At 38.3% G+C, this 17,709-nt stretch overlaps 1 protein-coding gene across 1 annotated transcript in view; it reads right to left on the bottom strand.

Moving 5' to 3' along the window:
• Positions 1 to 17,709, bottom strand: part of DIAPH3 (diaphanous related formin 3) — a 425,074-nt gene that overhangs the window by 301,511 nt on the left and 105,854 nt on the right. The window lies entirely within an intron of this gene.

Raw genomic sequence — 17,709 nt, 5'->3', positions numbered from 1 at the left:
CAAAAGTTCACTGCTAGTATATAGAAATATGGTTAATTTGTTTTGTGAATAAAAAATCACATAAATTTACCCTCTTAATATTGAAGCATACCATCCAGTATCATTAACTGCATGCACCTCAGTCATCCATCACATGGTGCCCTGTTTGTCTTTTCTCTTATAAAAACATAAGTTATGCTGGAGTAAGAGTCCATCCTGCTCCCTTGTGACCTCATCTCAGTTATATCCACAATGACCCTATTTCCAAATAAAGTCGCATTCTAAGGTGCTTGGCGTTACAAAATTCAATCCAAATCATCTGTTCTTATTTTCTAGAGCGTTTGTCAAGAATTCTGTTGCGTTTTGTCAAATGCATTGTCTTCATTAATTGATGTGATGTGATTTTTCTTCTTTAGCCTTGTTGATACAGTCCATTACAATATGATATTTGTGTCTATATTCATGATGGACATTGGCCCACAGATTTGGGGCTTGGGGTTTTTAGTTTTGTTTTGATTTTATATTTGGTTTTGCTATCAGTATCAGCTTCATAAAATAAATTGTGAATTGTTCCCTGTTCCTGTATTTCCTAGAAGAGATTGTGTAGAATTGGTATTAATTTTTCTTTAAGTTTTTAGTAGAATTCTCCAGTAAAACCATTTTTACTTGAAGACCTTTTGGGGAGTTTTAAAATAGTAATTCAATTTTCTTATAGCCGGAGGATTATTTAAATTTTCTATTTCATATTGGGTCTGTTGAAGGACATTTTGCTTCTCAAAGAATTGGCCTTTTTCATCTAAGTTTGCAAATTTGAGTGTTTAAAGTTGTTTGTAGTACTCCATTATTACCCTGTTAATGTAGGGTGTGTAGTAAGATTCCCTGTATCATTCCAGATATTGGTTTTTAGTGCTTTTTTTCATATTAATAGAGATTTGGCAACTGTATTAATCATTCAAAAGAACCAACTTCTTGTTTCATTGATTTTCTCTTTTGTTTTTCTGTATTCAATTAATTGATTTCTGGTCTTTATTTCACTCCTACTTGATTTGGATTTATTTTGCTCTTTTTCTCGAGTCTTGAGGTAATAGCTAAAATTATTGATTTTAGCCTTTTATTCTTCTCTAATGTATGTTTAATGCTATAAATTCCCCTCTCAGTGCTTTTTTATATGTACACCAAAAGCTGTCAGGTGCATCTTCATTTTCATTAAGTTCAGTGTACTTTTTAATTTCTCTTGAGAATTTCTTTGAGCCATGGATTGAATATAAGTGTTTCGTTTACTTTCCAAATGTTTGGAGACTTCTTGTTATCTGTTAATGACTTCTAGTTTGAGTCTACTGTTTATCACAATTTCTCAATTTTTTTCAATGTTTTCAATTTTTTTGACTTGATGAGGTTTGCTTTTATGGCCAGGTTATGGTCTACCTTGAGATATGTTCTGTGGGAATAAGAAACAAATATATATTCTGCTATTGCTGGATGGCGTGTTCTATAAATACATATTATATCCTTTGAAGTGATAGTGGTACTGAGAGCTTCTACGTGTTTAGTTATTTTCTGTCTAGCCATTCTATCGATTATTGATAGAGTACTATGAAATCTCAAAATCCAGTTGTGGATTTATCTATCCATTCAGTTCTATGTTTCACATATTTTGCACATCTAAGGTTTGACACACTTTAAGAGTGCTCCTTTGATTTTTATAAAATGATAAAAGGGTCAATCCACCCCTATTTTCTTTATTATGAGGTCTAAATTATTTGATATTAAAATAGCCACAACTGCTTTCTTTTAATGTTTACATAATGTGCCTTTTATTATCATTTTACTTTTAATCTACCTACATCAACACATTTGAAGTAGGGGTGATGTCCATGTGCTTTTGTGCCATTTTCATGACTGCCTCCAAGAAACAGCACTAGGTTTGCTGGAATACACATGTGCTAATCTGAGATCAGTTTCAAGAATCTGAGGCTATTAGACTTCACCTCAAGGTGGCAGTGTAGGTCAACACTGTGCTCACCTGCTCCCATGACCACATTAAAACTGCACATAAACTTATAGAACAACCAACCTTGAGAACCACCCAAAGACTTGCTGAACAGAACGCCTACAACTAAGGATATAAAGAAGCCATGTTGAGACTGGTACGAGGGGCAGAGATGCAGAACAGACTGGTGCCATGCCCATGTGACGGTTAAGAGTTGGGAGGGACGTTGTGGCTGCAGAGATCCCACTGAGGAACAAGGGGTCCCAGTTCAACACCAGGCTTCTCAACCCAGACCAGCAGTGTGGGAAGAAGAGTCCCCCAAATAGCTGGCTGTGAAAATCAGCAAGGACTCAGTCCAGGTGCGATGGTGGGCTGCTAGAGACACAGGCATCCTATTAAAGGAGTCATGCACAAATTTACTCACTGACGAACACACTGGTGCTGAGCTCCAGCACCAGGGCAGCAGCTCCAAAATCACCAGGACATACAGGGAGAAACTGAATTGTCTGGTTTCAGGGTGAGGGCTGAAGGGATAACTCTGTCTGGGACTAAAGTGCCTACAGGCTCCACTGTTCTTTTGTTGAGCCCTCCATTAACCAGGCTAAGGCTGATCTCACCCCACCCTGGTGGTTCTCTGAGACCCCACCAGTCCCTAATCTCTTTCAGAGGCTAATCTACACAAGCTACCAGCCTGGACCCACATTGTGGACTTTCCTAAGCTCTCCGAAAGGTCCACAAACCCAAATCAAGCAGCAGCTGGCCTTGGCAACCCCTGTACCTCTTGCTAAGTGGACCCAAACCTGGTACTAAAGGCAACTGGCCTCAGTTCTCAGCAAAACCACTTCCCAGATGCACCAAAGCCCAGCATAGGCAGCTACCAAACACAGATCAGTTTACACCTCCTACCATGTGGCCCCAGGTTGGAAACAGGCAGCAGCTAACCTTGGCCTGCACCAGAGCCCCACCTAAGAGGCCCCAGAACCAACACACCTGGTGACCAGCTTCATACTATATCAGAGCATGACACAATTAGTGCCGCAAACAACATAACCAAAGGGTAGACTCAGGAAGAACCAGAGCCCCCTAAAGCAAATCCTGATCTGTGGAGTCAGGCCCCACACAACAGCTCGTCTGCTGTAGTCACGGCCAGTCCTCATTGCCACTAACCCAGAGGAACAGTCCCACCCAGCGGTCCCCAACCTTCATGGTACCAGAGACCAGTACTCCTATGAGAACCTAATGCCTGATGATCTGAGGTGGAGCTTAGGTGGTGATTCTAGTGCTGGGGAGAGGCTGCAAATACTGATGAAGCTTCACTTGCTCACCTGCCACTCACCTCCTGCTATGTGGCCCGGTTCCTAACAGGCCACGGACCAGTACTAGTCCACAGCCCAGGCGACTGAGAATCCCTGGTCCAATCCACTGACATGCCAATAGCAATCAAGACTCAAGTACAACAAGAGAGCACACAAAACCTACACACCTGGAGCACCCAGCTCAGGTGAACAGGGAAACAGCACCACCAGGCCCCACAGGAAACCTACCACATGAGGCCACTCTGCAAAGACTGGGAGTTGTAGCAACTCCACCTACGTAGAAGCAATCATAGGAAGGAAGTCAAAATGAGACAACAAAAAAATATGTTCCAAATGAGAGAACGAGACAAATCTCCAGAAAAAGAACTAAACGATTTGGAGGCAAGTAATCTATCAGATACAGAGTTAATAACACTGGTTATAAGAATGCTCAATGAAGTTAGGGAGGAAGAGATAACTCAGAACTTCAACAAAGAGATAGAAAACATAAAAAAGGAGATAGAAACTATTAAAAAGAACCAGTCAGAAATGAAGAATACAATAAATGAAATGAAGAATAGATTAGATGAAATCGAAAGCGGATTAGATGAAGCAGAGAACACCCAATCAGAACAGCAACAAGAAAAAAGAATCCAAAAAATTGAAGATAGTTTAAGGATCCTCTAGGATAACATTAAGTGTACCAACATTCACACCATAAAGGTACAAAAAGGAGAGAGTGAGCAAGGGACTGAAAATCTTTTTGAAGAAATAATGACAGAAAACTTTCCCTAATCTGGCCAAAGAAATAGACATACAAGTCCTGGAAGCATAGAAGTCCCAAACAAGATGAACCCAAAGAAGCCCACACCAAAATACATCAAAATTAAAATGCCCAAAGGTTACAAACAAAAGAATCTTAAAAGCAGCAAGGGAAAAGCAGTTAGTTACCTACAAGGGAGCTCCCGTAGACTGTCAGCTGATTTCGCAACAGAAACTTTGCAGGCCAGAAGGGATTGGCATGACATATTTAAAGCGATAAAAAGTAAGAACCTATAACCAAGATACTCTACACATCAAGGCTATCATTTAGAATCAAAGGACAGATAAAGAGCTCTCCAGACAGGAAAAAGCTAAAGAAGTTCATCACCACCAAATCAGTATTTCAAGAAAGGTTAAAGGGACTTCTTTAAGGAAAAAAAATTAAAATAATGAATAAGAAAATATCACAAAGAAAAAAAATACTGACAAAGGCAAACAACAAAAGCGGTGGATCAACCAACAATAAAACCAGTACAAAGATTAAAAGACAGGAGTAAAAAGATCATGTGTAATCACAACAGGAAATTAAGGGATATATACACATAAAAGTAATAAAATGATAATAAAAACATACACATGGAGGGGGTGAGTAAAAACGGTAGTGATTATATAATGTGTTCAAACTTAAGCAACCATTAACTTAAAATACTGCTATAAATGTAGCTTATATATGATGCACATGGTAACTACAAACAAAAAATCTACAAGAGATACACAAGAAATAAAGAGAAAGGAATACAAATCAACATTACAAAAAGTCATCACCATACAAGAGGAGAGAGCAAAAGAACAGAGAACTACAAAAATAATCAGAAAACTAAATGGTAATAACTACATATCTATCAATAATTACTTTAAATGTAAATGGATTAAATGCTCCAATCAAAAAAGGAATGGATAAGGAAGATGTGGTACATACATGCAATGGAATATTTCACAGCCGTAAAAAAGAATAAAGTCTTATTTGTGACCACATGGATGGATCTAGAGGACACTGAGCTAAGTGACACAGTTTGGACAGAGAAAGACAAACGCCATATCATGCAGAATCTAAAAAATAAAATAAATGAACAAGAAAGACATAAGCAAACTCGTGGATACAGAGAACAAACTGATGATTGCCAAATGAGAGGACAGTTGGGGGAATGGGTAAAAAAGTTGAAAGGATTAAGTAGTACTGGCTGTTACAAAATAGTCATGAGGATGTAAAGTACAGCTTAGGGAGTATAGTTAATAGTATTGACATCTATATGGTGTCAAGTGGGTGCAAGTGGGTGCAAGTGGGGGGGGTCACTTGATACATAAGTGTCTAATCATTAGGCTATACACCTGAAACTAATATAATATTGAATGTCAACTGTAATTGAAAAATAAAATTTTTAAAAATATATATTTGAAGTGGATTTATGAAATAGAGTATATAACTAGGTGATTTTAAAATCCACTCCACCAATCTTTTTAGTTGGTATATTTAAACCATTTACAGTTAATGTACTTGTTGGTATGTTAAGGCTTCAGTCTGCCATTTATTTTTCGGTTTTTGTCCTGCTTTTATCTTCTTTTTCCTACCTTCTTGTGGTTTATCTGAACGTGTTTTAGAATTCCATTCTGATGTGTTATTTTTTATGTATATAAAAAATATATGCCACTTTTAGTGGTTGCTCTAGGTATTACATCAATACAAATCACAATTCATTTTACAAGTTTGAATGAATTGTAAAACTCTTCCTTTCTGTTATGGATTGAATAGTGCCACTCATAATTCCTGTTTTGATGCCCAAATCCGCCATATGACTATATTAGAAGATAAAGTCTTTAAAGAGGTAATTAAGGATCAATGAGAGCCTAAGGATAGGGCCCTAATCCAGTACGAACTAGTGTCCTTATAAGAGGAGGAGACACCAGGGATGCATGCCCACACAGGAAAGGCCATGTGAAGACACAGCAAGACATGGGCCCTCTGTAAGCCAAGGAAAGAGCCCTCGGAAGAAACCAACCCCACCAGCACCTTGAACTTAAAAGACTTCCAGTCTGCAGAATTGTGAGAAAATTTTCTGTTGTTTAAGCCACCCAGTCTTCAGTATTTTTGTCAGCCCTAGCAAACTAATACACATCCATTTACATCCCTTTACTCTATTATAGCATAATTGTTTTAAATATCTCTTCTACATACATGTAGAACTACAACATACAATGTTACAATTTTTGCTTCTACCATCAAACAATTTAGAAAAGAGCTGTCAAGTCTACTATATTTACTGAGTATGTCTTGATTTCCCCTTCATTCCTGAAGGATATTTTCACAGCACGTAAGATTTTATTCTGATAGTCCTTTGTCTTCTTTATTTGAAAACTGCTTACCATTTGCTTCCGGTCTCCATAGTTCCTGATGAGAAATCTAATGTCATTCAAATTGTTTTCCCCCCACAACTAAAGTGTCATCTCTTATTGCTTTCAAAATTTGTCTTTAGTTTTTAGAAGTTTGATTATCATGTGTCATACTGTGAATTTCTTCGGGTCTATCCTATTTTTAGCTGGCTTCCTGAGACTTTGCTCCAGTGGAGGAAGAAAAGACACAAATTTGATACTGCCAGGTACGAATACAAGCCCAATTCCCCACTTGGCCTCCACGGTACCTCTCTGGCAGGTAGAAGTAGGACTCATTGTTATGCTTACCACGTAACCTCCACTGGGGAGGAACAGGGCGATTTTTTCACCACTAAGCTATGGTCAAAGTTTTGACTCTCTGCTAAGTCTCCTCTGACACCACCCCAGTGAGAAGAGCACCTCGCTGATGCTGTCTGGAAGACGAAGTCCAGGCTCCCCGCATGACTTTGATGGTATGAATAGGGATGGGCTACAGTCTTCTTCTGTGGTATTTGGCAAGCACAGACTGGTTATTTTCAAAGCGTTCTATTATGCTGGCTGCCCCTTTCATGGTCCTTTGGTTTAAGAGAGGAGGCTTTTGGGAGGATATTTTTTGTGCCTATTGGCACTTCTGGGTTGCTTACTTCTCTATCTCCAAATCTGGGGTAGAAGAGGCAAAAAGAAAACCCACAGAACTAAGCACCATGTCATTCCTTGGGTCCCTAGCCTATGTATCCGTTTCATATATACTGTCAAGGTTTCTTAGTTGTCCTTAGCAGGATGAATAGGAAAAAGTACATCTACTCCATCTTCCTGGAAACACAAGTCTAAAACATCCACTGATAAAGTGTGAGAATAGCAGAGGGTCCGACCAAGGCACCTGAGAAAAGGCAGTGACGACAGTAAAAGGAGAAACCGGTGAAGACACTATAACAAACCCCAAGGACCAAGAAAGTTTTCAAAAGAAAAGAGTCACGGGCCAACTGCTGACGTGAAGTTGAATAAAAAACTGAATTCAAGAGCGGTTTATAAATAGCTCTATAGGAGTAAAATTCTGATTGAAGGAGAATTAAAGGAGAAAAAGGGTAGCAGAACATTATCTCTATTATGTTTAAATGGAGATAACAAACATAGTAAGGGATAAAGAGTTGATAGGAGAAATCTGAAGAAGAATCAAGAAGAGGTAAATAAAACAACTAAAATAGCGTGTAATAAATACTATGACGAACGCAAGCCAAGGATGCTAAAGGGGCGGAAAAGATGGCAACCTACTACCCTAGCCAGGAGCTAGGAAAAAATCTTGAATCAAAGAAAACTATGCCTACATTCTTGACATGGAAAGATGCTAGCTTATCTTAAGTTTAAAAAGCAGAAATGATAATGGGATTTTTGTTCAAAAATATGGTTTTGTTCAGACCTAGGAAATGTGTGTGTGCAGCTATACAAACATATTCATAGCCACTTTCTACCTAATCAGCTCACTTGTTACCTGTTGGTTTCCATTCCCTGTGTGAAATACTAACACCTATGGCATAATGAACATTCAAGGCTACTGTTCTACTCTCTCGTACATCTGCCTGCTTCTGCTCCCACCAAGAATCCACTGGGACCGTTTCCAAACCCATTTTTGCCAGTTGCACTTATTACTATAATTATACAAATTAATTAAAATTACACAAACAAACAACATATCATTGGGAAAAGAGCTGCTGTGTCTATGAACACTAATCTTAATGCTTCGAAAAGGTTATTAAAAAGATGGCTTATTTTAAAAGGGCTATAGAGGTAGGTGTGAACACAACTGTAAATCATTGAGAGATCACCAAAGATCTTTTTAAAAGAAAAAAAAAAAATTGGGCACTTGGATTACTTTGTAAGAGCCTCTCCATTCCTGTTTCACTTTAAGATAATAGGAGGATGGTAACGCATTATGGGTGTGATTTATGCAATCAGCCTGTCCCAACGCCAAGAAAAGGTCTAAGGCTCCACATCAAATGTCCAGAGTTAAAAATGGATGTTGATGGTTTGAATCAAAAAAAAAAAAAGTTTGGGTACAGCTGAGTCATTTATTTTATGATTCCCTGCTTTAACCAACTTCTTCAAATACATGACCAATAGCATTATACAAAAGGACTTCCTCAGTGGACGCGCATTTCTGCCCAAGACTTTATATGCCTTTCTAAGTAGGTGATATTATATTTTTTTCTTCATTACTTATTTTCCTCTAATGAGCTTACCTTTTTTGTAATAAGTATGTTTTAATTACCCAAAACAACAATCTTACATAAACACCTAGGGAAACACTAAGTTATTTTGCTAAAAATCAATATAAGAAGCTTCTTGAAAGGGAAAAATATATATTATGGGTCACATGTGACAAAGTTACAAACTTCATACCTTATACTTAGAAGGTCGGCTTTAATATTGTATAATATCAAGATCCAATTTACATTCCTCTGTCAGAGTAATATATCACCAATGCTGAATATAATTATAGCTATTTCAAGCTTTCATTTTCACCCACTCTTTGCAAGGTGACTAAATACTTAAAATGAACAGTTGGTGGGGAGTGGGGGAAAGAGTACAAAGCAATTAACATGCCCTAGAGGGCAAAACAAACATACACCCACATCCCAATTGATAGGTCACCCACAAAAATTACACTAAATTATACAGCCACACAAGGAATTCAAAAACTAAATATTGTTCTGATTGTAAATCTGCCAAACTTCGACATACAACCATTAATATATATATTTCCTCGGAATTGACTTTTAAAGAAATTATATATTTAAAACTAGTTATTTACTCTCCCCTCTATGAGAAGAGATTGAAGAGTGACAAACTGATAGTTTATTCTCCTAATCACTTTTCAGCCATAACATATTCAAATACATAAAATGTCTGGAAAAATTAATCCAAATAAAATAAAAAGAAAGCCAGGTTAGCAATGACGGAAAACAAAGCAGCTACATGTGAAACATGAGTTCTGGAAGTTGAGATGAAGAGATGGTAAGAAAGCTGTATTTAAAATAATGTATACTCGTATATGCTCTTCTAACCAAACCTTCGGTCCACTACCAAAAGAAACATGCAGAAAACAAAACAGGCTGAAACATTAAATATTAGTTAAGTAGGTTTCTTAGTATCAAATCAAACACATCATTCCTTCAGGAAAGCATTAACTGAATTATTCATTTAAAATACAGACTATAGTTGACCCTTGAATAATGCTGGGGATGGGGGTAAAAGACCCCACACAGTTTAAAATCCACATGAATATTATGACTCCCCTAAAACTGAACTGCTAATAGCCAATTGTTGACTGTAAACCTCACAGATAACATAGTCGGTAAACACATATTTTGTGTGCTATATGTAATATATACTGTATTATTAAAGTAAGCTAGAGAAACAATTTTAAGAAACGCGTAAGGAAAACAAATGCACAGTATTGTACATATTTATTTTTTTTAAATCTATGTAAAAGTAGACCTATGCAGTTCAAATGCCTATTGTTCAATATCAACTATAATTTGACAACCAGTATATATGGGGAAAGAAAAATGATAACATTGCCATCACCTGTTTATATCATCTGTCCCTACCCTAAATACTTGCTACTAAAACCAAGGGTCCTTATGAATTTGATCAGATTTACTTTTAAATCCTAGCTCTAAAAATAATCTCTCCCTCTCTACCCCTTAGAGACCTAGCCTCACCCCTCTCACCCCCATAACCAGCAAACCCTGTGGTAGCAGAAGACAGTAGCCTGGATCTGACTAATAGTCACAAGGTCTGGAATTCTGGCAGACTAAAGATAACGTCTTGACTTAAGTTAGGTTTCAGCTCCTGAGCCCTAAGGTGAAACAAACTCCTGGCTACTTTTCCATGAAACTAAACAGAGGGACAGAGAGACACAGGAACAGACCTCAGAACTGTCCTCAAGACCTGAAAAAAGGATTTATTACCCTGACCTCGCCTCCAACCAATGAGCTCCCAGCGCAACCCCGAACTCCTAACCCATGGTGTCTTGTGATTTTGCCCTATAATTTGTAGCCTACATGCCATCATAGAGTGTGGACTTTTGGTCATTAGCTTCCTGTTTTCCTGGGGGATGCCATTCACAATAATTGCAGGAGTTCTTGTTCTGGACACTCTTACACACACACACACACACAGCCCCAAGGATCTCAGCCGTCCTCAGGCTTTTTGTACGACCCAGATGAGGAGATACTTAACATATAAACGGTTAAGTATCTCCTCATTTATCCACTGAGCTCCAGACTCACATACACAGCAGCTTGCTTGATATCTCAAACTGTGTAACTCTTAGCCATATCAAACTTAACATTTTAAAACAGATATTTTGATTATCTTCTTCCAAATGCGTGAGAATAGTAACGACCATCTTCCTCCATCCCAGTTAATGCCACCTATTTGCTAAGATCAAAAACCTGGGTGTCGTTTCTGACTCACACACCGCATCCAATCCATCAACATGTCCTACAAGTCTCTACTTCCATTTTGCCTGCAAAAGCCACCCGCCCCTCACCCCACCACTAGTGCAATCCTTAGCCAAGCCATTCTCACTTTCTGTGACGACTGCCATAGCCTCCCTTCTGATCTCCCTGTCTGCTCTTTCCTCCCTTCAATCCATTCTCCCTACAGCCGTTCCTTTGAAACAAGTATGTCCTTTCCTGCATAGAACTCTTCAACAGCCTCCGACACTTATCGGAATAAACACCTGATCTCCCTACCATGACCTTTAAGGGCCCCTGCTACCTGGCCTTTGGCCACCTCTCTGATGGCTCCACCTTCCTGCCACAGTTTCCCCACCTCAGAGTCTCAGCTGCCCAAGGGGGGCTCCAGGCCCATCACCAACGCCTAAGCTTCTCTTACCCAGTTCCTGGTCCTTTTGGTCTCTTACACATCACTACCTCAGAAAGACTTCCTCTGGCACCTAAAAGCTCTCTATCCATCACTCTCGGTGCCTGATTTTTTTTCTTGACTGAACCGATCGTATTTGCCTTATTTATTTACTTATTTACTTATTGGTTTGCTAAGCCTCTCCCCCATATGCCTCTGGTTACTGTGGTACCTACACAGCACGCCCGTGGATACTTGTTGCGTGGGTAGATTAACACGCCGGTCCTCTGCTGTACTCTAGTGGCGTGGGATTTGTAGAACATACTTGAGGATTTAGTTAGAAAAGAGCTTGTGGTATCATATATTCTTTAATGTACGTTAGACATTTCACTCCAAATGGAATATCAGCAATTTGAGGATGGGAAGAAGCCCTTGTTCTATTCTAGTCTTCCAATCCGGGAGGTATATGAAGACACTCCAAATACTCGAGCTCCTGAAAAATGAGCAGCACAGCCTTATGCATTTCATTTTATTTCATTAATTTTCCTATTCTCTTGTTATTATTTAAATCCACTTAACACCCGCTCTGTTTGTCTCTGCTAAGTTCCTACTAAGGGTCCCACAACAACAAAATACTTGTCCTCCTCCTCAGAAATCTGTAGCACGGAGGAGAGACCAGCCACACCTGGGGAGACTCACGAGGGCAAAGGCCCAAAGAGAGTGCACATAACTTTCTGATCTCTCAACCTGTGTTGTTCAAAAGGGTAGTCACTAGCGACACACGGATATTTAAATTTAAATTCCATTCCTGAGTCATATTAGCCACACTTCAAGAGTTCAGTAGCCACACATGGCGAGCCTTGAAAAGCAGAGACATAGAGCCACCCCCATCACTGTACAAGCTCTCCTGGACTTTTCCACAAATGAGCCGATTTTTCTTTATCCCTGCCAGAGGCTCTCCTGGTGACGTCAGTGAATGTAACCCTAATATGGGTATTTTCTGTTAACGTTTAATGAATTTTTACTACATGAAAGGTGTTTAACATATGACAACTATACCTGTTTCTTTGACACATAGTGCCCTACAACAAAAGCACTAGGAATCCATGGTCAGTATAGATAACTGACTTAGACTATACAAGATTTTCTGAATCATAAAAATTAAGACTTCCTTCTATAGTCAATATATGACACCTCCCTTTGTATTAAGACCTTTCTTTATGCATAGATATGTATATTTTTATAGAGGCAGGTCTCAAGGAATACCAAGAAAGTGATATTTAAATCCTTTCCTTAACTCACCTAGCAATACTCTTACAGTAACAAGGCCAAAAAATTAGTCTCAGGAACACACTAGATAGAATCTTTGTAAGTAGAATACTAAGTATAGGCTTCAGTGCCTCCAGAGCAATAATTTCTCCACTAAAAATATTTATCTATTCCTAAGAAATTAAAGCATTCGGCAAATACCTTCATTCTGATAGCTCTTATAGATTTGAACACATAAGGCTTACATTCCCAGAAAAAGTTATCATTGAAAAGAGAAGTTACTTATCCCTCGACTTTATATCCATGAAAAATTGTGTAAGTTTACCAGCAGTATTTTTCCCAAATTGTTATAGCAACACACTCCTGTATTGTCTTTTAAACAGTAAATTAATCTATTTGAATAATTAGTTTTCAGTCACACATTCTTCCTCTTGTACCTATCAAATTACTCTCTTTAAAATGAAGATTTGAGACCCGACAGTACATTGTGACTGACTTTATAGTGTAATTGAATACTTTTGTACAAAATTTAATCTTAGTTATTCAAAGAACAATTTGTGTTTTATTTTAAAGAGACTGAGAGGTATATATTTTAAAATATATTTGGAACACTTTATAATTTTAGAACCTTTCAAGTCAATTATAAATTGATCTACACAGCTCTTATTAACCAGGTAAAGAAAATATGTATTTCTCGGTTAAAAGCGATTAGTATATTTCCAATGTACTCTTTTTATATTTATTTAAATTAGTTTCGAGTATACAGTACATTGGTTGGACATCTATATAGTTCATAAAATGATCCCCCCAACTGATCCCTCCCTCCTCTGGCCCTCCACCTAGCCATCATATTAATGCTAACTGCATTCCTTCCGCCGTGCTCCCCCATCCCCATGACCATCTATCAACTACTAATTTGTATTTCTTTAACCCTTAACCCCATTCTCCCAGCCTCCAACCCCCTTCCCCTTTGTCCATCACGAAATTGTCCACTATCTTTGTGAGTCTGTTTTTGATCAGTTTGTTCTTTAGATTCCGCATAAAAGTGAAATCATATGGTATTTATCTTTCTTCCAATGTACTCTTATTGTTAACCTTGCATTTAAAGTCAAAGTTTTTAAGATACAAGTTAACTTTGAAGTCAAATAATTAGGATACATTGTAACACATCTATAAGCCAAAACCAAGCTATACTACAAATGACAGTACACAAAAGAGAAAGATTCTTACCAGTGGGGAACATGAGTCTTCCAGAGAGTCTCAGAAAAATGATACAGCTCTGGAATGGCTGCCAAAGCATTGGAAAGTATTGGCTTGCCCTTTATAAATATCAAGTTAGTACTCATTTGAAAACATTAATAGATATTTTCTTCCAGGGCATTTTCCATTAATATTTCATTCACTTAAAATACTTTGGAAAGGAGAGCAAAATGACCTAAAATTAGATGGCATTTTCAGCAAGTATTTCTTTAATAAGCAATATCAAGTGTCATAAAAGTTATGAATCCTGAATGATAATTTTGACATAAATAATTCAAGGCATTTCCTAAGATATATGGCAGTGTCTAAACAAAGAAGTAAAGAGGAATATTAACATCCTAGACATCAGGTCAAGATGACAAAGTAAGAAAACGCTGTGCTTGCCTCCTCCCACATCAAAATTACAACTACAGAACAACCATCATTGAGAACCACCTGAAGTCTAGCTGAACAGAATCCCTATAGCTAGGGATAGAAAGAAGAAGCCACTTGACAATGGTGGGAGCAGCAGAGACACAGAAAGGGCTAGTCCCACACCCACGTGTGGCAGTTAAAAATTGGGAGGGATATCTCAGCTGCAGAGGTCCCCCTTGAGGAGCAAGGGGTCCCAGCCCCACACCAGGCTCCCAAGCCTAGGTTTCCAGTGCCGGGAAGAGAAGTCGCCATAACTTCTGGCTATGAAAAAGCACTAGAGATTGTCGCTGAGACAGAGAACCATTGGAGTGCCAGGCGTTCTTTTTAATGGGTCCATGCAAACTTACTAGCTGCCAACTCACTTGCTGAGTTCCAGCACTGGGGCAGCAGTTCAAAAAGTGCCAAATACGTACAGGAAAGAACTGAACTGTACCTTCAGGATGAGGGCTGGAGGGGCAGCTTTCTCCCAGACAGAGGTGCTGGCAGAAGCCATTGTCCCTTTGTTGAGCCCTCTCCCTATGTAGCCTACAGGCACACAAGGGCACCAAGTCTGAGTCTCCACCAACCTAGCTAACACAATTTGCTCCCACCACCCCGGATGATTCCCTGAGGCCCTGCCCCAGCCAATTTATGGGCCCACCCAAGCCTCTTCCAGTAGCTTTTCCATACAAACAGGCTGTCTTGGCTCATGCTGGCGGCTTTCCTAAAGTTTCTCAAAGGTTCACAAACCCCAAACAAGCAGGGGTCAGCCCCTGCACAACAGCTCCCCCACTATAGACATGGACAGTCCTCAGTCAGTAAGCTTGAGGGTCAACATCTCCCATTGACATGCCAATGGCAATCAAGACTCAGCTACAACAGAAAAACATGCACAACCCATGCAAGGGACATGTCTGGAGCACCTGGCTCAGGTGACTAGAGAGACAATGTCACTGGGCCCCACAGGACGCCTACTAGATAAGGCTACTCTACCAAGACCGGGAGACGTAGCAGCTCTACCTACTACACAGAAAAAACACAGGGAGGCAGCCAAAATGAGGAGAAAGAGAAACATGTCCCAATGAAAAAACAAAGCTCCAGAAAAAGAACTAAACAAAATGAAGACAAGCAAGCTAACACATGCAGAGCTCAAAACACTAGTTACAAAGATACTCGAACTCAGTGAGAACTTTAAGAGATACGAAACATAATGGAGATAGAAAACAAAAAGAGCTGATATGAAGACTACATTAGTGCGAATCAAGAGTACATTAGATGAAGTAGAGAATCGAACCAGTGATTTGAGAAAAAAGGTAACAGAAAACATCCAATCAGAACAGTAAAACAAAAAAAGGAATTCAAAAATCAAGGGCAGTTTAAGTGGCCTCTGGGACAACATCAAGCATACCAACATTCACATCATAAAGGTACAAAAAGGAGGAGAGAGCGAGCAAGGGATTAAAAACCTTCTTGAGGAAATAATTACAGAAAATTTCCCCTAACTTGGCCAAAGAAATAGAAATACAAGTCCAGGAAGCATAGAAGTCCCAAACAAGAACCCAAAGAGGCCCACACCACAACACATCATAATTAAAATGACAAAGGTTAAAGAAAAAGAATATTAAAAGCAGCAAGAGAAAAACAGTTACGTACAAGGGAGCTCTCATAAGACTGTCAGCTGATTTCTTAACAGAAACTTTGCAGGCCAGAAGGGACTGGCATGAAATAGTCAAAGTGATGAAAAGCAAAGACCTACAACCAAGATTACTCTACCCAGCAAGGTACCATTTAGAATTGAAGGACAGATAAAGGGCTCCCCGACAGGAAAAAGCTGAAATTCATCACCACCAAACAAGTAATACAACAAATGTTAAAGAAATTTCTTTAAGAATAAGGAAAAAGAAAAATAAAACAAAACCATGAATAATAAAATGGCATGAACTATATACCTATCAATAATCACTTTAAATGTAAATGGATTAAATGCTCCAAAGACATAGGGTAGCTGAATAAGAAAACAAGACTCATCCTTATGCTGCCTTCAGAGTGGATGACAGTCTCAAAGTAAATGGAAAAATATACTTCATGTAAGTGGAAATAGAAAAAAAAGTGGGGTAGCAATATTTATATCAGACAAACGGACTTTAAAACAAAGGCTATAAACATTTATCTACAGATATATGACCCCAATGTTCACAGCAGCATTCACGGTAGCCAGTACATGAAAGCAACCAAAGTGTCCTACAACAGATAACTGGATAAAGATGTGGTATATATATATATACGATGGAGTATTATGCAGCTGTAAGATGAAATACTGTCATTTGTGACAATGTGGACAAATCTTGAGATAATCATGCTAAGTGAAATAAGTCAGAAGAAGTTGTAAACCACATGATAGCACTCATATGTGCGATATAAATCTAAAAGCAACAAACATACATGACAAACGGAGACTCAGGGACATGGACAGTGGATTAGTGGTTACCAAAGGAAGAGGGGAGGTAGATAGGGGGAAAAGGGATCAAATATTTGGTGACAGAAGAAAATCTAACTATGGGTGGTGAACACACAGTGCAATACCTATACAACATACGGTTGAATGGTACACTTGAAACTATTGGATTCTATTGATCAATGTCACCCCAATAATTTTTAATTTTTTAAAAAAGGCTATAACAAGAAACAGAGAAGGACTCAGCAATTCCATGTCTAGGTATTTATCCAAAAAAAACCCAAAACACTAATTGGAAAAGACATATATATCGCTATGTTCATTGCAGCATTATTTGCAATAGCCAAGATATAAAAGCAACCTATGTGTTCATAGACAGATGAATAAACAAATTGTGGTACATGTATACAATGAAATATCACTCAGCCATAAAAAAAAAAGAACATGAAATCTGGCCATGCGCAACAATGTGGATGGACCTAGAGGGTATTATGCTAAGTGAAATAAGTCAGAAAAATATAAATACCGTATGATTTTGCTTATATGCAGAACCTACAATAAATAAAAATAATGAATAAAATAAACAAACAAAACAGAAACAAACTCATAGATACAGAGAACAGTTTGATGGTTGACAGATGGGGGAAAAAGGAGAAGGAATTAAGATGTACAAAATGCCAGTTATAAAAGCAGTCATGGGGATATAAAGTATAGCATAGAGAATATAGCTATTAATACTATAACAACTATGTATGGTGTCAGATGGGTACCAGACTTATCAGGGTGATCACTTCATAACATAGAAATGCTAATCATTACGCTGTAAACCCAAAACTAAAATATCGTATGTCAACTGTAATTAAAAATTTAAAATTTCTTGAGAAAAAATCCTGTCTATATTTTTTGAGTTCTTATTGGAAAACAACCTGAATAGAAGTGCTTTTAGAAGTAAATGTAAGCCCATCTCTCTGAGGACAATTCTGTTTAAAAAACATGCATCACATTAATAT

Source organism: Pteropus medius, unplaced genomic scaffold (genome assembly GCF_902729225.1).
Source record: "Pteropus medius unplaced genomic scaffold, Ma_sr-lr_union100, whole genome shotgun sequence".
In the NCBI taxonomy this organism is placed as follows: Eukaryota; Metazoa; Chordata; class Mammalia; order Chiroptera; family Pteropodidae; genus Pteropus; species Pteropus medius.
The sequence above is the reverse complement of the archived record's forward strand: the minus strand, read 5'-3'. Positions and strand labels throughout refer to the sequence as shown.